The following is a 20,184-nucleotide window of genomic DNA, read 5'->3' as shown; positions in this document are numbered from 1 at the left end:
AGAACACCATGGCACGATTATATGATGAGATGATTCTTCTACAAAAAGTGGTGTCTCATCTTGTTGGCATACAGAAGAAGGCATAGGAAGTGGTGAAACTCCTGAAGGTATAAAAAAGAGCATTTGATCATCTTTAAGAATGGACTTCCAAGTATGCAGATGCCCCACAACATTTGGACAAGAGACAGGACTGCCACAAAAATCAATAGAGTTTAGTTGAAACTCCATCACCAGAACTACATGCGCCCTGGAGAATAATATATTAGTACTATTGCTGCATATAATCGACTGCACTATGCTTTTGGGTCTATAACACAAAAGCATGGGATGCCTTCTATTGGTACACTTGAAACAATAAGAGACAGGGAGATCATATTCCTGGAGAGCCAGTAATACATTGAGCAGATCAAGAACGCAACGAAATGAGAAGGCTTAGAAGTAACCAAAGACATTATTCTATAGTACACCATTGCACCGGTCAAAGATCATATGAATATTTCACGGTTGTAGAATAATTTACAATCAAAATCCAAGAACATATTGATGAAGGCATTGGAGGTTAAGATGCACTACATTAGGGACTTGCAAGTTTGGGTCAAAGACATCTCAACAAAGTTCAAAGCTTGGCACACTTACATTACAGCTGAGCTCCATGTAGAAGCAAATGAATTTTCCATTTGATGAGTCTTTTTTCCATTATCAATTTTGTTTTATATAGTCAGCATCTCATTTATAATTTGTCTTATCTAATAAATGCTATGTAATGAAGTCCAAGGGACACATGCAGAATGTGAACAATCACACATTGGACTGTAATGAGTCGTGTATAGAATATGAATAGTCATAAAATTCAAAGAGTCATGAGGAAGCTCAAAGGTCATTGTTACTTGTTATAAATAGCTCCTCATAATTCAAGTGGAAGGCTTGAATTCTAGAGGTCTTGCCTTGGATTCTCTTGTAATACATAGGAGATATATCATTCTTTGGAGAAGCAAGTTGTGGCTTCATGTTCCACAATTGGATACAATGTCTCATTCATGTAGCAGTGTAGTTTGGATCTTACACTTTTATTCATAAGCTCAATGAGTCGTGACTTCTTCATACATGTATCATAGATGTAGTTGGACTATTCTGGTTATGTTTAAGGTTTATGTTGTTTGAATCACATACTAAGTTAATGAACTAATTCATTTCTTAGCTATGGCTATTATTGAATGACTGCTTTTATGCTTTAATGATTATTGTTTATTAAGTGGACTAATTTGCAGGTATTCAACAAGTCTTTCTCTTTATCCTTGGGTACCCCTTTAGGATAGTATTATTACTTTTCTAACCAGTGGCTCATTTCTCTTACTGGCCGTGGAAGTCTCCCTCATATACCATACATTAGGTGTCTCAAAAATCTCACATTATTTCTGCCCCAAGGAGGTGTTGTGTTCTCTTATGTTTGATTGTAACCAAGGAATATCTTGAAAAACCATTCCAACGATGGACAGATCATAGGATTGGATGGGACTCCTACACCAAACAGTGTGAGGTCTAATTGGGACTTCACATCGGGGAGATCCATTTACATTGTTGGCAACATATAGAACCATCAACACTTAGGAAAAATTATCATGATGCTTGTACAATCACATGCTTTGTTCTCATAGATATTACACTTGTGACATTCAATATGATCCAGTAGGGGAGAAAATGAGTTATATCTTCTAACATTGCCTTCATTAAGAGTTCTAGTTTTTTTTCTCATAAAACCATTCTTTAAAGTTGTATAATATCCTCTATTTATATTTCTCACAAATTCAGTTAAGATGTAAAATTTATTTCTTTATGACCACATCTATTAAAAGGAAAAAAAATAGCCAAAGAACAAAATTTGATACTAAGATGTGAAAGGCCTTCTTGGTGGAGAAACTCTTCTAAATTCATTCTTGTTGATATTGTGAGGAAAATCAAATCATTGTTGGTATTCATCTCATGTCGTAGTGCTTCTTTCATTTCTAATACACCACTTTAGAAAAGGCAGATCTATGCTAGTTTTCATCTTCTTTCATGGTGCTACTTTCGTTGTTGAAAGAGCTCCTAAGAAACTTAACATAAACTTTTGGATTTTCTCCATTTTCATTTTCTATTGGCTTTGTTCTTAATTATATCTTGGAGGTCTTATGACTTTTCTTATATCCAATACCTTTTTTGATGAAAGGATACCTCTTATAGCTAAGAATTTCATATAAGGTTTCAATACCTTTCATTGGCCCCAATTCCTTATACTCACCCCCATATAAACCTCATATACTCTAGTATAATGCTCATAGAAATAAGGAGAAATTGATGATGCAAAATCCAACTTGGGATGGGACTTCCACATTCCATCCGACCGTAGAATGGTTGAGCCAAATATCTCTTCAGCGATTCACCCATGTGCCATATTCCAAGAATGAATGTGGGATCTCATAGAACACATTAATCAAAACTCATCCAGGGCTTCGAGACGCCATCCACCTCAACCCATCAAACAGTGATTCCACCTCACGGTCAGACATCACAAAACCATTATCATATTGGTCTCAATCCAAGCCTTCTAGGGCTCCAGAGCATTTGTCCAACCAAGGCTCCAGGACTGGTAACTCAACCCGCAACTTTTACCAGTCTCCAGAGCATTTATCCAATCAAGACTCTACGACTAGTGACTCAACCCACAACTTATACAGGGCTCGAGATTGTTTTTCCAACCAAGGCCCTAGGACTATAACTCAACCCACCAAGGGCTCCAGAGCATTTATCCAACTAAGGCTCCAAGACTAATAACTCAATCCAAGTTGTTACAGGGCTCTAGAGCGTTTGGCCAACCAAGGCTCCAATACTAATAAATCAAACCAAGCCATTATAGGGCTCTAGATTATTTTTCCAACCAAGGCTACGGGACTAATAACTCAGCCCAAGCTAAAGAAAAATGAGAATCAACCAAAAACACAACAATGAAAATAAACCCACGAACTCCATGACTATCTAGGAAATGGAAAGGATAGTCATTCCATTATCAATACCAACCATCCTCCATGCCAATGACAGATCATAACCAAGAAACCACATGCATGTGCCATGCATGCCAAAACTAGTGAGGAAAACATACAAGCAACTTGGTACTTGCAAGAAAATCTCGTTATAGCTGATGATCCCAATGTCCTCTTGCACTTTCCTACTCTTCCTTTTCCTTCTTGCTCCAAAAATCCAAGTACGCCACACCCTCCAAGAGTGCTCCAAGGAAACTCTAAGTCTCCAAGGGTATGAGAGAGAGAGAGAGAGAGAGAGAGAGAGAGAGAGAGAATAAGGAGAGAGCTCCAAAACTGAACTAACCAAAAGCTTGAACCAAGAGCTTATACTGACTAAGAGCTTGCCAACTGATCCTCATAAGCCTTTTTATTAATTAGGTCTCTATTTTCTTCATTTTCTATTATTTTCCTTCATTTTCCTCCTCACATGTAACCTATGATATTTCACCTTCTTTTTCTCATAATTTCCTTTATTTTCATAAATAAATGTGCCAAAAATGCCATTTTTCCTTTCCAAAGCCTTAGCCATTGCCTTAGCCAATTTCCTTAGCCATAATAAACCAAATCAACACCCATTAGGATGTTTCCCCCACAATTTAGCTTGAAATGCGTGTCCCATCTCCATGGTCATTATATATATTTTTACATGGAATTTTCACTAGGGATCTTACATTAGTGCAAAGCCTTATTTAGTACCAGAAGTAGCTCAATTATCATCACTATTGGAAAATGGAGGGTCTTTTCATGTTTGGAGAAATGCTTGTGTTGCTCTTACTACATTCATGAATGCAAGTATCCATCATTATATAGTTGTTGTAGAGACACCTCAAATGGTGGAAAGACTTTTGCAATGCCTCAAAAGTCAAGATGAAGATAAAGGGCCTTAAATTAATGTCATAGCTACAATAACTATTTTAGAACAATGTAGTGAAGGTCTCCATGTTGTAAAAGCAAAATAATATGATGTGAAGCTTATCTCTTTACTGTAGTGCACAGATGATGCAAAGTTAGAGGAGGAGATAATTGATTCACTATGTGTCCTCACTATTCACAACGATATGAGGTCGCATCTTGTAATGAAGGGTGTTGTTTTGAGACTAGCAGCGAAGTTGAGGAATTCTTTTTTATAAATATGTGTTAGGGTGTTGTTAGGCCTTGGCATGTGGAAGTGGGGGTCATAAGTGCATGTATTCTAAAGAGTGAGACCACACACTCCATAATGTGGTGATACTACATGGAAGAGGAATGACGTGTATGATGACGAGCATGGTGCACATATTTATCATGAAGGGCGACTCCTTGGTATGAACATTGACCATAAGGATGGACACCCACTCCATAAGACCGCACAATGGGAGAACTTGTGAAAATAGTGACAAGGAGCACAACAAGCCATGTATTTTCATGTTCTCCATGGGTTTATATGCATCCAAACAATGGCCTCTACAATATTTTTCTCATAAAAATTATACCTAATTCACACTAAAGAGGAGAGGTAGAATAAAAAATAGTAGCACAAGACTTGGTAGAGGAAGTTGTGGGCAAAATCCATAGAAGGGTTTTATATCCATCTATCGGGAATTAGAAGCTAATAGGGATCGATTGGAGGAAGATGTTCTACAGAAGATGTCAAAGAGGTTATCAAATCTCTCATACCTCCATTTGTCATAGACCATGCACATTAGAGAGGGGCCCATTTCATCCCTAGAGGTCAAATATATATTAGCCACTCTACTCTCTATAGATCCTGCTACTTTCCTAGAACCCTATGGCTCCAAGTCAAAAAATAAAGTGCTTTAGGAGTTTGAGGTGCTTAAATATGATTATGTTGTCAATTGGCATTTAAGGCATCTTAAAATTATTCTAAATCCAACAACAGAGGAGAAGAACTTACACACGGGTACAAATAAGAACCAATGCTTATGTACATGGAGAGGTTTATTCATGATGGAAAATATTTCTCTAAAGATGTAATGAGGGATATAGCTCCCCTTTTCATCATGATTATTGATGAGCCCCAATTTTTGGTAACAATTTGGGCTCATTTGGCCTACTTACCTTGCTCAACCCTTCATCTTTTATCACTTATGCATTCATTTCTTGGTATATTCGTGTTATTTGTAGGAAGAAGGGCAGGCATTATATCTATGTGGCTAATACATGACGATTTCAGGTTTTTTGGCATTAAAGGGAGCAAAAGACCACGCAAATGGAGACAAGGAGACAGCCAAGGTGTAATTGCGGGTTTTTAGGGAGGTTGTCCACAGTCTTGATGACCTTCCTCGTGATTTCCACCCTAACTCCGAGCTCCAATAGCTCTCCCCACCAAGCTTAAAGGCAGCCAATGGATTCTACAGGAACAAGAGTTTAACTTTCAGTTGGACAGCCAAGCTCCACTAATTGAGGAAGCCAGCTTGGTCCTCATCATGTATAAATATTAAGGCCGTAGCCTTTGATAGGAGCTTTTTGAACCCTTGAACTATTGTTGCAATTTCTAAGCACGAGCTACAGCTCGGTTTTTGCTTTTTGTAAGCCAGTTTTGGCATGATGTTAGACTCATGATTATTCAATAAAGGCAGGCAGCTTTGGATTCAATTCTGAGTTCTTAAGAGGAGCTATAGCTCTCAGGTTAGGGCCCAACCTCAGAGTAATAGACCTCCTTTTCCTTGTATTGTTACTTGTCTTTCCTTTCAGCACTTCATTTCTTTGCTTTGACATGCATTTGAAAAACACAGTCTGCTGATTTAATTTCTTTAATGTGATTGAGTAGGATTAGTTCATGGTTAAAGTGCTTTCAATAGCTTAGATTAGAGTAGGAGGATTAGCCTTCATTAGAGCTCCAAGAAAAGGTTGACAGTGCACTCACTGCCATCTCTGTTTAGAGATTGGGGTGTAGACCGTACCAACCACCAAAAAACGCAGTCTTATACGTTCATGCAAGCTGCAACACAATCATTTCAGTCATAGAACCGTCCATGCATTCTAATCTTGAGCAATACTTTTTCATTCCAACACCATGCACGATTTTTCTCTGAAGCTTACATTGCTGTTCGTTGGTTTAATAACATAGTTTAGAATAGGTGAATGAATTCTCGGTTTTGTGCATATTTGTTTCCTTTACACTGCGTTGCATCACTCTGTTATCTTCTTCTTCTTCTCAACCGCGCCCAAGTCACCTACCTATCCTCTGTTCAGCTCGTTTGCCTTCCAACCCTTCTACTTTTCACGTAGCTCCATCTTTTTAACCTTTCGTTACTTCCACCCTTCTACTCACCAACCAACTGTACCCACTCTTTCTCTATCTCATATCTCTGTCCCTGAGCAGCCACAAGCTCCCTTTCCATCCTACCTATCCACCCATACAGCTCCTCGACTTCTCCATCACCCAAAACTCCAACTATAAAACATCCTGTAGAAGTTAGCAGACTTCCTGTAGAAATCCCAAGCTTCCTGTAGGATCCCCTGCAGACATCCTGTAGAAGCCTGCAAACTCGGTTGCCGAGCACCAGAACGTTGTGGACTTCTGTGGAATGATGTTTTGGATCCCCTGGAACCTCTCCTAGCCCTCCTGACCTTTCCCAAGCTTTCTTTCCCTTCGAACTACCCCTGCACAGTCAAAACCCAATCAGAAACAAAATCATAATAACTCCAACCACTTAAGCAAAAATATAAAAACATGTTTTCCTCAATGGAAGTAGTTTAAATTCATGCATCTCATATCACTAGAAGTAATGGCATCATTGTTAGAAGTTGCATTCTCATCGTTGCATTGTAAGGATTAAGCTAGTCAGATTAGGGTTTACTAGGGTTTCCATGTTTGGTTGGCTTTTGGTTCATTCTTGCAAAGTAGGTTAATTTCCTTTCAGATAGTCTTCGTTCATCATTTAGAAAGCTTCTTCTAAGAACATATAGAAGTTGGCTTGAGCCCTAGCGGACTTGTGCCAGCTGACCAAGTGATAGCTGCGACAAGAGCTAGTACTTCTGCATACAGCACCGTCGCTTCCAAGTTTGTTACGAACTACCGGGTTGATAAAATTAGAGAAGGAAGCTCCAGGAGTTGTAGCATTATTGCTACAATACTGGAGCCCACCATCTTTTTGGCGCCGTTGCCGGGGAAGCGTCAGAGTATTAGTAATTGTTGCTTTTCTTCTACTTTCTTACTCTTGCCTTCTGCCAAGTAGTTTATTTCATTTCCATTCTGCAAAAGTAGCATAGACATTTCCTGCTTTCATAGATTAGCCTTTCAATTCCGCAATTTCAATTCTGCAAGCGTAGATTAGCATTTCAATTCTGCAAGCGTAGACTAGCATTTCCATTCCTGCAATTTCATTTGAGCAAAGTAGATTAGTTCTTTCCTGCTTTCAATTCAATTCGGCATCTTTATTTCAGTAAGATAGTTAGTTGTAGATCAATCTGTTTCAGTTTTGCAGGTACCAAAGAAAAAAAGACAAAAGCAATCAAAAAAAAAAAAGTCCTTCCATTTCATGCCTCGTAGGAATCAAGATAAAACAGGCAAATTCTTACCCAACACCCCCACCACATCACTGAGTCACCCTTCTCTCTTCTTTGGTGACAGTGATCCAGAAGAACCTATAGGTGAACCTCCTGAGATATACGAAGATCCTATAGCAGAAGAAGAATTAGAGACCATCCCATCTGAAGCTATGGCTGAAAATAGAGGAGAAGATGAGAGGATAGAAGGTGCCTTCCCCATCCGAGAGACCAATGGAGACATGAAAATGAAAAACATTAGTCCCTCCGCTCTACCTCACTTCCATGGACTGACTACTGAAGATCCTGATACCTTCCTGTTTGAGTTTGTTGTCCTTTGTAGAACCTATGACTATACTGAAGATGAGCAGAAGCTGAAACTCTTCCCTTCAACTCTTAAGGATGCAGCATTACGCTGGTTCATGGGCTTACCTAGGAATAGTATCACTACTTGGGCTCAGATGCAGCAAGCTTTCAATACCAAATACCGGGACTACTGTAGGTCCAAGGAAACCAAGGGAGAAATCTTTCGGATGACCATGGGAAATGATGAGTCCTTAGAGGATTATGAGGAGAGGTTCCAGCTTAGCTATAAGCGGGCCAGGTGCACACTTGACCCTGAATCCCTCAAGTTGGTCCTGCTCCGAGGAGTCCCTGAAGACCTCTTAGATACCCTTCACATGTTAGCTGGGGGGGATATTTACCAACTGCCTTATGAGGACATCAAGACTGTGTTTAGAAACCACTCCAGGGCAGCTCGGAAACGAGGTAGATGAAACCTCCTCTCAGCTGGTGTCCCTTTCTCCAAACATGAGTTTGCAAATCAATTAGAAGATCTTAAGAGTGAGGTGAGACAGACCATTGCCATGCAGCTGGACACATTCAGGATCCAGCAGAAGAAGGAAGAAGCTGAGAGAGCCTTGGCTATCTTCTGCCCTAGATGTACAAGGAGACACCCTAAGAACGAATGCCCATTGCATTCAGTTGAAGTGTGTTTCGTTTGTGAGGAGGACCATCCCACAAACCAATGTCCAACCTTACCTGGATTTAAAGCCATGTACCAAGGGACAGAAGCTCCCACTGAACCTCTCTATTTCCTCAACCAAAGAAGGCCACAAGGACCTAGACCTTACCAGCAGGGGATGCAAGGGGAACCCCAAGCTTATTACAGCCCCAACCAATCGACTCCTATGCCTTCCTGGGGTCCCCCTGCTCATCCTTCCTGGTCTATGCCTCCTCCATGGTCTTACCCACCTCAGTACCCTACTCAACCCACTACTCATTCCTATCACTCACATGCCCAGCCACAGCCTCAGTGGAATGCACCTCAGTCGGGGTGGAGGCCCCAGTACAACACTCCTCCTGCCATTTTGCCTCCACCACCAGTTCAACCTCAACCATTACCTCCTGCTCCTCCAAGGCAACCTAAAATACCTGCTCAACCGAACCCGAACCCCAACAATAGACAGGCCCAGCAGGTATACACTGGGGAAACATCATGCCCTACTTATGCTGTGGAGATCCAGGAGATCAATCTTCGATCTGGAAAGACTCTTCCGGATTGCCAACCTCCTCCCCTAGAGGATGAGGAAGATAAACAGGAAAGTGAACCAAAGGCTATTCCACCCTTTCCTGAGAGACTAACAGCCACCACACAACCCAACCCAGAGGAGGATGAGCTTCTGGGTGAGCTCAAGCAGTTGTGTGTGAAAATACCACTTCTCCAAGCCATCAAGGATGTGCCAATATATAACAAACTGGTTAAGGAAAAGTGTTTCAAACACCCAGGCAGGCGAAAGAGAGATGCTTCAACCATCAATGTCTTAGGACAACTGTCTGACCTTATGTTAGGACAAGTCATCTGCCCAAAGTATCTAGATCCTGGGAGTCCTGTAGTAGATGTCCACATCAATGGCACCATCATACCTCACACCTTGATTGATTTGGGGGCTGCCATTAATGTGATGACCAGGGATACCATGCTCAAACTCAATCTTCAGGGTTCCTTGAGGAAGACTTCGACAGTTCTGCAACTTGCAGATCGCTCCACTGTGACTCCCGAAGGGATTGTGGAGGATGTCTTGGTCTCTGTCGACTCTTGGGAATACCCTGCAGATTTCTTGGTTCTGCAACCCAAGGCAAAGCTTACTGGATATCCTCTTATTCTGGGAAGGCCTTGGTTAGCCACTGCAGATGCTTACATAAGTTGTCGTGCAGGAAACATGACCATCAAAAATGGTCCTATGTCCAAGCAACTAGTCCTATACCCTCCTGCCCAACCCTCCTTAGAGCATGACTTACCACTTTGGTTGGAGGAAGGAGAAGAGGATGAAGTGTACTTAGCACCTCTGTGCACCCTAGATACCACTAGAAGAGACCCCCCAACCAAGGATGACTTGATTGAGACCTTGATCCAGAATCCACCTTCCAGTGCACTATCCTTAGAGAAATTGGTGGAGGATGCCCAAGCCAGCACCTTAGTGGATCTTTGTACAACCAACCCTGTCACTCCCAGAGTCAAAAATGTGGAGTTCGGCCCTGAGAAAACGTTAAAGATCAGCTCCTCCCTATCTCCTTCCCAGGAAAAGGAGCTGTGTAGCCTGTTGGCCAGCCATCTAGATGCTTTTGCTTGGAGCTATAAGGAGATGAAAGGAGTTCATCCTTCGGTCTGTACCCATCACATATACATCAAAGAGGATTGTAAACCGGTTGGACAACCTCAGAGGAGAATGAATCCAGCCCTTAAGGACATTGTCAAGGAAGAATTGCAAAAACTATTGGATGCCGGATTCATTTACCCCATCTCAGATAGTGAATGGGTGTCCCCTCTGGTGTTGGTTCCCAAGAAGAATGGGAAGTGGAGAATCTGTGTGGACTACCGAGAACTGAAAAAAGCTACCAAGAAAGACCATTTCCCTCTACCTTTCATAGATCAAGTGTTGGATGGACTGGTAGGAAAGAAGTTCTTCTCTTTCCTGGATGGGTTTAGCGGGTACAACCAGATTCAAATCAGCCCGGAAGACCAAGATAAGACCACCTTCACTTGTCCTTGGGGTACCTTTGCCTACCGAGTTCTTCCCTTTGGGCTATGCAATGCTCCTGCTACCTTCCAGAGAGCTGTCTTAAGCATCTTCTCGGAGTTGGTCCATGATGCAGTGGAAATCTATATGGATGACTTCACTCCTTATGGGGCCAACTTCCAGGAAGCATTGTCCAATCTGGGAAAAGTCCTAACCAAATGCATTGAGATGAACCTGTCCCTTAGTCTTGAAAAATGTGAATTCCTGATGACTGAAGGGACCGTGCTAGGCCATACCATTTCTTGCCAAGGGTTACAGGTGGATCCTAAGAAAATTGCTCTCATCAAGAAGGTTCCACCTCCTCAAAAGGTAAGGGATGTTCGGAGTTTCCTAGGATTAGCAGGGTATTACAAGAGATTCATTAAAGACTTCAGCAAGCTAGCCTCACTATTGTTTGGCCTGTTGGCAAAAGATGTGGAGTTTAAATGGACTGACGATTGTCAGAGGGCTTTGAATGAATTAAAGGACAAGTTGGTGTCAGCCCCAATCTTGAGAGGTCCAAACTGGGCCCTACCTTTCCACATCCACACTGATGCCTCGAACAAAGCCATAGGTGCAGCTTTAGGACAAGTTGAACAAAAACTTCCATATGCCATTTACTTTGTTAGCAAAAACTTGTCCAAAGCTGAGCTGAACTACACTGTAACTGAGAAAGAGTTTTTGGTTGTGGTCCATGCACTGAATAAGTTCCGACATTATATCACTGGCTATCAAACATTTGTACATACTGACCGTGCTGCAATTAGATATTTAATGAATAAACCAGATGTGAATGCTCGTATTATTAGATGGTTACTTTTGTTGCAGCAGTTTGATTTGACCATTGTTGACAAACCAGGTAAAGAAAATGTTGTTGCTGATTTTTTATCTAGATTGGATTTGTCTGCAGATGAGGATGGAACAGTGGATGACCAGATGCCCGATGAGCATCTGTTTGCTATCTCAGCACTCTCTCCATGGTTTGTTGATATAGCAAACTACCTTGTTTCAGCACAATTCCCTCCGCACCTATCTTCAAGAGAGAAGAGCAGAATCATCAGAAAAAGTGCCTCATTTACTTGGATTGGGGGCAATCTGTTCAAGCTTGGCCCCGATCAGATCTTAAGGCATTGTGTAAGGGAGGAGGAAGTCTTTGATATCCTCCTCACCTGTCATGATGGGCCTTGTGGAGGACATTTTGCAGCAAAGAGGACTGCCTTCAAAATCCTGTAGGCAGGCTACTATTGGCCCACACTTCAACAAGATGTCAGAAGATATATCAGCCAATGTGACCAATGCCAAAGAATGGGGAAACCGACTCAAAGGGATGAGATGCCTCTCCAACCTCGAGTGACTCTTGATCCATTTGAGAAGTGGGGTATGGACTTTGTGGGTCCAATCAACCCTCCTTCGAGGCAAAGGTCTTACATCATTGTGTGTACTGACTACCTGACAAAGTGGGCAGAGACCAAAGTAATCAAAGCAGCAACAGAAGAAAAGGTGGCCGAGTTCTTAAGATAAAACATCTTCTACAAGTTTGGCTACCCAAGAGAGCTGGTCACCGATCAAGGGAGCCAGTTCACATCCAAACTGGTTGAAGACTTACTAGCTCATCACAAGATCAAGCATAGGACTTCCACCCCCTATCACCCTCAAGCAAATGGGCAGGTGGAAGTCACCAATAGAGCATTGGAAGGGATCTTGACTAAGGTGGTGAGCAGCAGCAGGAAGGACTGGGCAGATCGCCTGGTTGAGGCCACATGGGCTTACAACACAACCTGGAAGACCACCACCGGCTTCACACCTTATGAGCTGGTCTATGGGAAGAAAGCTTTGTTGTCCATTGAATTTGAATACAACACTTTGAGGATGGCAGCTCAGCTGGACCTAGATCTCAGCCATGCACAGCAAGAAAGGTTATTGCAGCTGAATGGACTGGACAAGCACCGGATGCAGGCCCTCCTTCACTCGGAAGTGGTTCAACTTCAGAGAAAGGTGTGGCATGACCAACACCTCAATGACAAGCAATTCCAGCCAGGAGATTGGGCACTGTTGTATGACTCCAGATACAAAGATTTCAAGGGAAAGCTGAGAACCAGATGGCTGGGGCCATATGCAATGGAAAAATGTCAGGACAATGGATCTGTTCTTATTCGGACCATTGATGAGGAAGCCATCCCCATGCTTGTCAATGGGCATCGATTGAAGATCTACAGGAAACCTCTCTCAAGACAAGAGTTCATCAAAACTATGGAGAAATCAGTGTTGGTCATAGAGAAGGGTTCTGCCTCTCCTTTGGGCATACCCTGAAAGATATAAAAAAAATAATAATAATAAATAAATAAATAAATAATAAAGATCCTTGGGTGAAAACCTTTCTGAGGTGCCCAAGGCAGGTGGTAGGGGTGAAAACCTCATTGAGGCGCCCCTATCGTCTTTCAAAAAAAAAAAGGAGATTTGAAAAAGATCCTTGAGTGAAAACCTCTCTGAGGCGCTTAAGGTAGATGGCAAGGGTGAAAACCTCATTGAGGCGCCCCTGTTATCTTTCAAAAAAAAGAGAAAAAAGAAAAAAGAGAAAAAAAAGAAAAAACAATGAAAAAAGGCAAGGACAGCAAGTTCATAATGGGAAATTGCATGCAGGTTGCAGGTGTTCTATGGAGGAGAGGAAGCCTCTCAACTCAAAGCTAAGGATCCTTATCATGCTGTCAGGAGACCTCACCAGCACCTCCTCCAAGAATACTCCTTTTCTCCAAGGTATGTGCACAATTTCATCACGGCTTGAGTTTTCTACAGGAAGATGCAGATTTTCTACAGGAAGGTGCAGACTTTCTACAGGAAACACAAACTTTCTACAGGAAGCTCTGTATTTCTACAGGAAACTTCCTGTAGAAGTTCGGGACGGCCCAGAATCCATTCTATGAGGAGATCTAACGACTAAGGATCGGTTCGGACGCATGCAAGCTATTGTTGTCACCCTTGCACACTGTTGTCACCTCGTTCTACCATCCTTGTCGACATGCAATGAAGTTACCTGCACCAGCAAAGCAGATCGTTGAGTTATCAAAGAGAAAGCAATTTTTAAATGGAAAAAGCGCTGAGATCTCATACCATATCCATCCCAGCCATCCATGAGCTCTGGGAGCGTGATCGTGAGGCCAAATCCTTCGTCGTGCAGCATGCACCCGAGGAGGAAGAACGGTTACAAGACATCCTGCGGGAGTCCTGTAACAGTTAAGCCCGCTAGGGTGTACACCAATCACAGCGCTGGCCATATGCAACGAAAACGCGGGCGCATGCAGCCAAGCATCAAATCCATCGTCGGCAGCCTGTAAACATGAACCTCCGGGCCTGTGCAAATTCATCAGCGGCAGATAGATCCACTCATCATCGTCCAAAAACCGAAAAATCGCGTTGCAGCCGCGCAGGTAAGTGTCTCGACCCTTTCTTCCGTCAGATTGCATGAATTTTACTTTGAATTGTTTGCAAAGTGTGAAGTGAATGGGTTGAGCGGCTGTATGGCCAGTTGACTGGCCACGTCGACCGGTTAATGGTCCAGTCGGATGTTTGGGTGGCGGCCGTGACAAAAGGAATGGGCAGCACACACGTGAGAGCAATCCCGTCGGGAAAAAACGTATTTAGCAGAAGAGACGGCGGCGGATCTGCTGGGGGATGATGCGGCAGTAAGTGAACTCGCAGACAAATGATGGAACGACGTCATCCAACGGTCCGGCGGGGACAGCTCACCCCTGTGCCACGGATTCCGCCGATTCAAATCTAATCGGCTAGATTGCCCCATGCATTTATCATTCACCATTTGGAACTCGAGTGATCATCCGGATCCCTCTGCAGTTCGATACGCCGAGCCTTTGGCTATCAGAACGCCTGTGAAGCAACACCGAGAGCGCAGACCAACTGCAGTCTTTCCCAGAAATCGCGCGCTGCTCCTACAGGAAAGCTGTTTCTACAGGAAGGCGGGTTCCTCACGTAAAAAGGTGGCAGATAAAAAGGTAAACCTGAACTCTCCATGCAATTGGCTTTTGAAGGTGGCAGAATCGTCGTCTACAGTCTGGTCGTAGGAAATTGTTGCAATTGTTGTCTGCTGTGCATAAACTGTCGTTCTACAGGATGTCAGTGTAATTAAGCTGTGTTAAGGTCCTCAGAGATAAGCTTCGTGGATTATGTGCATGACAGAAGCGTAATTCTACGCTCTGTCTCAGTAGACCAAATTTCTTCCGCATTTGCCACCTCTAGTTAAAGCAACAGTTTTCATCATGCCGGGTGGGTTTATTAGACGGGAACCCACTGATTCAACCAAGTTAAGGGAAAATCTTGAGGTAGTGGAGCTCTTCACACGGGTGCAATGGATATCCTTCTGTGACAAATTGCAGGGTTATGACGACGAAGTGGCAGAAGAATTTTTACAAGCTCTGAGGCCGAAATCTAAAACATTGGCCACCGTGAACTTCAGGGGCCTAAGCCACAAGCTCACCCCGCAATATATCAGTCGAATTACTGAACTTCCAATGGGTTTGCCATGGGATAAGGAAGAAAGGAAGTTGAGCCAGCAGGCCAAGAAAGAATTCTTTCCCCCAGAGGAGGAATTCTCGGAGGACAAAAATGGGGTGCGTAGAACCAGTTTGCTGCCACCATGGAATGAAGTTAGCCTGCAGATAATGAAGTATATAACTTGTGAAGGCCATTTTAGCATTGTGTATGGGTATCACTTTCGGTTGCTCACTGAATTAAGGCACCAGATTGATCTTCCTGTAGAAAACAAACTGAGCATCCCTTATTTCCTGCTACAGTCTCTAATTGAGTGTGCCACAAAGTTAAAAGAAGGCATACCCGACCAGGTAGCCCACCATGGATTGATCAAACTTCTCGTGGAGGATGCGCTTCATTCATACAAGGTTCCCCTCTCATGGGAAGCATTCATAAATTTGACAAGAGATGGAGACATAAGGATGTTGACTGAAGAAAGTGGTTCCTCTAGCAGTGAGGAAAAAGAATCAGTGGCCGTGGGAAAGAAAGAAACAGGCCAGAAGACCCCGACCACAGTGCAGAAGAAAGAACAAAGGAGGAAGCATGAGAAAAAGGATGACAAAGAAAAAGGTGACACACCCATCTTGTCAGCAAGAGAGAAAAGGTTGCAAGGCAGAACGGACAAAGCTGAGAAGGTCCACATCAGCAAAAGTACCTCATCAACACCCGCAACCAAACCAAAAGGCAAAACTCATGCAGCAAAGCAAGCCAAGGTGGTGACACCTGTGTCTACAGGAAAGCAGAAACAGGCTTCTACAGGAAGCCCGAAATTGACTAAAACAGGGTTTTCTACAGGAAGCCCCGAAAAAGTGAAACCCAAGGAGAAGAAGGCGGACATCCTAGCAAGGGAGGCAGCAGCTGTGCTGGCCGCCCTCAGCACGCCACCTAAGCCAAAAGAGAAGAGAAAGAGGGAGACCCCTCTATACTTTAAAGCTCGAAGAAGTGACAGAATAAAGACGGGCAAGCCACAGCCTCCATCCAGCAGCCAAATCACTACAGGGGATGCCCCTACTTCACCCAGTGAGAAGTCCCCCTCGAAGATATCGGTCACCTACGAGAGGGGGAGCCCAAAAACAACTACTTGGAAAGGAAGGTTAGACCAATCGGCTTCAAAAGCCCAGCCCAAGGTCAAGAAAACAGAGAAGAGGGAAGGAACGACACCCTCATCGCCACCAAGGGCAGAACAGGCAGAGCCACCAAAGGTAGGAAAGAAAGAGCGTATTCCGGAGCCTAGTTCTCGGCCAAGGACAAGGAGCTGGAGCAAAATTGCTCAAGGATGAGCAAATATTTTAGCTGGGGGGTGATGATGAGCCCCAATTTTTGGTAACAATTTGGGCTCATTTGGCCTACTTACCTTGCTCAACCCTTCATCTTTTATCACTTATGCATTCATTTCTTGGTATATTCATGTTATTTGTAGGAAGAAGGGCAGGCATTATATCTATGTGGCTAATACATGATGATTTCAGGTTTTTTGGCATTAAAGGGAGCAAAAGACCACGCAAATGGAGACAAGGAGACAGCCAAGGTGGCATTGCGGGTTTTTAGGGAGGTTGTCCACAGTCTTGATGACCTTCCTCGTGATTTCCACCCTAACTCCGAGCTCCAACAGCTCTCCCCACCGAGCTTAAAGGCAGCCAACAGATTCTACAGGAACAGCAGTTTAACTTTCAGTTGGACAGCCAAGCTCCACTAATTGAGGAAGCCAGCATGGTCCTCATCATGTATAAATATTAAGGCCGTAGCCTTTGATAGGAGCTTTTTGAACCCTTGAACTATTGTTGCAATTTCTAAGCACGAGCTATAGCTCGGTTTTTGCTTTTTGTAAGCCAGTTTTGGCATGATGTTAGACTCATGATTATTCAATAAAGGCAGGCAGCTTTGGATTCAATTCTGAGTTCTTAAGAGGAGCTATAGCTCTTAGGTTAGGGCCCAACCTGAGAGCAATAGACCTCCTTTTCCTTGTATTGTTACTTGTCTTTCCTTTCAGCACTTCATTTCTTTGCTTTGACATGCATTTGAAAAACACAGTCTGCTGATTTAATTTCTTTAATGTGATTGAGTAGGATTAGTTCATGGTTAAAGTGCTTTCAATAGCTTAGATTAGAGTAGGAGGATTAGCATTCATTAGAGCTCCAAGAAAAGGTTGACAGTGCACTCACTGCCATCTCTGTTTAGAGATTGGGGTGTAGACCGTACCAACCACCAAAAAACGCAGTCTTATACGTTCATGCAAGCTGCAACACAATCATTTCAGTCATAGAACCGTCCATGCATTCTGATCTTGAGCAATACTTTTTCATTCCAACACCATGCACGATTTCTCTCTGAAGCTTACATCGTTGTTCGTTGGTTTAATAACATAGTTTAGAATAGGTGAATGAATTCTCGGTTTTGTGCAGATTTGTTTCCTTTACACTGCGTTGCATCACTCTGTTATCTTCTTCTTCTTCTCAACCGCGCCCAAGTCACCTACCCATCCTCTGTTCAGCTCGTTTGCCTTCCAACCCTTCTACTTTTCACGTAGCTCCATCTTTTTAACCTTTCGTTACTTCCACCCTTCTACTCACCAACCAACTGTACCCACTCTTTCTCCATCTCATATCTTTGTCCCTAAGCAGCCACAAGCTCCCTTTCCATCCTACCTATCCACCCATATAGCTCCTCTACTTCTCCATCACCCAAAACTCCAACTATAAAACATCCTGTAGAAGTTAGCAGACTTCCTGTAGAAATCCCGAGCTTCCTATAGGATCCCCTGCAGACATCCTGTAGAAGCCTGCAAACTCGGTTGCCGAGCACCAAAACGTTGTGGACTTCTGTGGAATGATGTTTTGGATCCCCTGGAACCTCTCCTAGCCCTCCTGACCTTTCCCAAGCTTTCTTTCCCTTCAAACTACCCCTGCACAGTCAAAACCCAATCAGAAACAAAATCATAATAACTCCAACCACTTAAGCAAAAATATAAAAACATGTTTTCCTCAATGGAAGTAGTTTAAATTCATGCATCTCATATCACTAGAAGTAATGGCATCATTGTTAGAAGTTGCATTCTCATCGTTGCATTGTAAGGATTAAGCTAGTCAGATTAGGGTTTACTAGGGTTTCCATGTTTGGTTGGCTTTCGGTTCATTCTTGCAAAGTAGGTTAATTTCCTTTCAGATAGTCTTCATTCATCATTTAGAAAGCTTCTTCTGAGAACATATAGAAGTTGGCTTGAGCCCTAGCGGACTTGTGCCAGCTGACCAAGTGACAGCTGTGACAAGAGCTAGTACTTGTGCATACAGCACCGTCGCTTCCAAGTTTGTTACGAACTACCGGGTTGATAAAATTAGAGAAGGAAGCTCTAGGAGTTGTAGCATTATTGCTACAATACTGGAGCCCACCAATTATGTTGGGATATTTTAGGATCCAACTAGTCAAGCGTTTTCTAGACTTGTAGAGCGTTGGTCCGAGACGTTGATGCATCAATCATAAGAAGAAATGATAGTTCAAAAGATTAAAGAGGAGAAAGGAAATTTAGGTGTTCAAGAGGAATAAAAAGACAAAGAAGAGGGAAAGGAGAATAATAAAGGAGAGAATTTGCTTCCAAGAAGGGTTGAGCTATGGCTAGAGATGAGAAGCAAGTACAAAAGAGATGCAGAGGATGAACCCACATTGGAAAACTATCTTTATTCAACCATATTGGCTCATAGGTCTTTGGATAATGTGTTGGTATTTCACTTATATTATAATCCGCGTTACACATATGCAATGCATTCTTGGTAGGAAGGTGCAAAGGATTAGGGAGTTAACTATTTTTATTTTGTAGTAAATTTTTCTAGGGGAGCCACAACCTAGAATGTAAAGAACCTCGTAGTTTTAAATTTGGTTGCAATGACCTATGTTAATGTCATTTTATTTTCGGTATTATGCTTTTCTATTATATCACATGTAAACTCACGAAAAATGCATGCAGACACAAGAACATGAATGAAATTTGGGGCAAAGCATACAGGTAGTCTTCATTTAGACCCACACCGATGCCGCTAACTGGTCTTGCATAAACTAGATGTCATATCTCCTTTCAGATTTCCATGAGTAGCAGAAGGCGCAGATAGAGAGATAAAATTTTATAGTCAAAGACTCCAACCCAACAAAATCAAAGGAATATTTTCCAAGAAAACCAAGAAATGGAGATAGAGATGCAAGAGGTTCAACAACATAAATTTATGGAGGGAATAATTGAGGATTTGGTTACAAAAGAAGGGGAGTTGTTCAAACAAATAGAGGATAGAAAAAAACATGAGGAAATATTATGGAGGAAAATGTCAATAACCGACTAGATTTGAGAAGGGGAGGAGAACACAAAGTTTTTTCATAAATCGATGATCGAACACTGACATGATAACAAGATATCTCCACTCAAAGATGAAGCAGGGAAAAATCTCACATATTACAAAGATATGGAGCGATAATTTGATATATATTATGTATTTCTTTTAATTGAACCAAATCAAAGTCGATGGAGACAAATTTTGAAGATCATAGAAAACATCCTAGTGCTACTTCAACTAGACCATAATGTTGCCTTAAAGTGAGAGGCATTCTATGCCAAATTCTAAGAGGAGGTAATGTCCATGCTAAAAGATAGAACTCCAAGTCTATATGGGTACACCATAGAATTTTTTCTAGGATTGTTGGCACTTCCTTGGCGAAGAAATCCATGACCTGTTGGAGGAATATCAAAGTACATGCTCTTTATTTCAAACCTTCAAAGACACAATTTTAAAACTATTTCCCAAGTCTGATAATGCCCAAGATCTCGGTAACTTAAAACAAATATCCTTATGTAATGTGATATATAATATTATTTTGAAATTCACTAAAAATTGTATAAATTTGCTCCTATGACATCTAATTTCAATGAAGCAAACTAGTTATGTGGAGGGCGAATATATCCTAGACAAAATATTAGTATCCCATAAGGTTATTCACTCATTGAAAAAATATAAAAAAGGCATGAATGTCGGTTAATCTTGACTTGTATAAGGAAT

General features: G+C 42.3%; 1 pseudogene; it reads left to right on the top strand.

Moving 5' to 3' along the window:
• Window positions 1–4,407: 4,407 nt before the first annotated feature.
• LOC149154234 (uncharacterized) lies at window positions 4,408–18,916 on the top strand (annotated as a pseudogene).
• Window positions 18,917–20,184: the final 1,268 nt, after the last annotated feature.

The sequence above is a fragment of the Pinus tabuliformis genome, chromosome 9, assembly GCF_031772625.1.
Source record: "Pinus tabuliformis cultivar Carrire ecotype Pingquan chromosome 9, CPIR1, whole genome shotgun sequence".
Classification (NCBI taxonomy): Eukaryota; Viridiplantae; Streptophyta; class Pinopsida; order Pinales; family Pinaceae; genus Pinus; species Pinus tabuliformis.
This window is presented reverse-complemented; position numbering and strand designations above follow the sequence as displayed.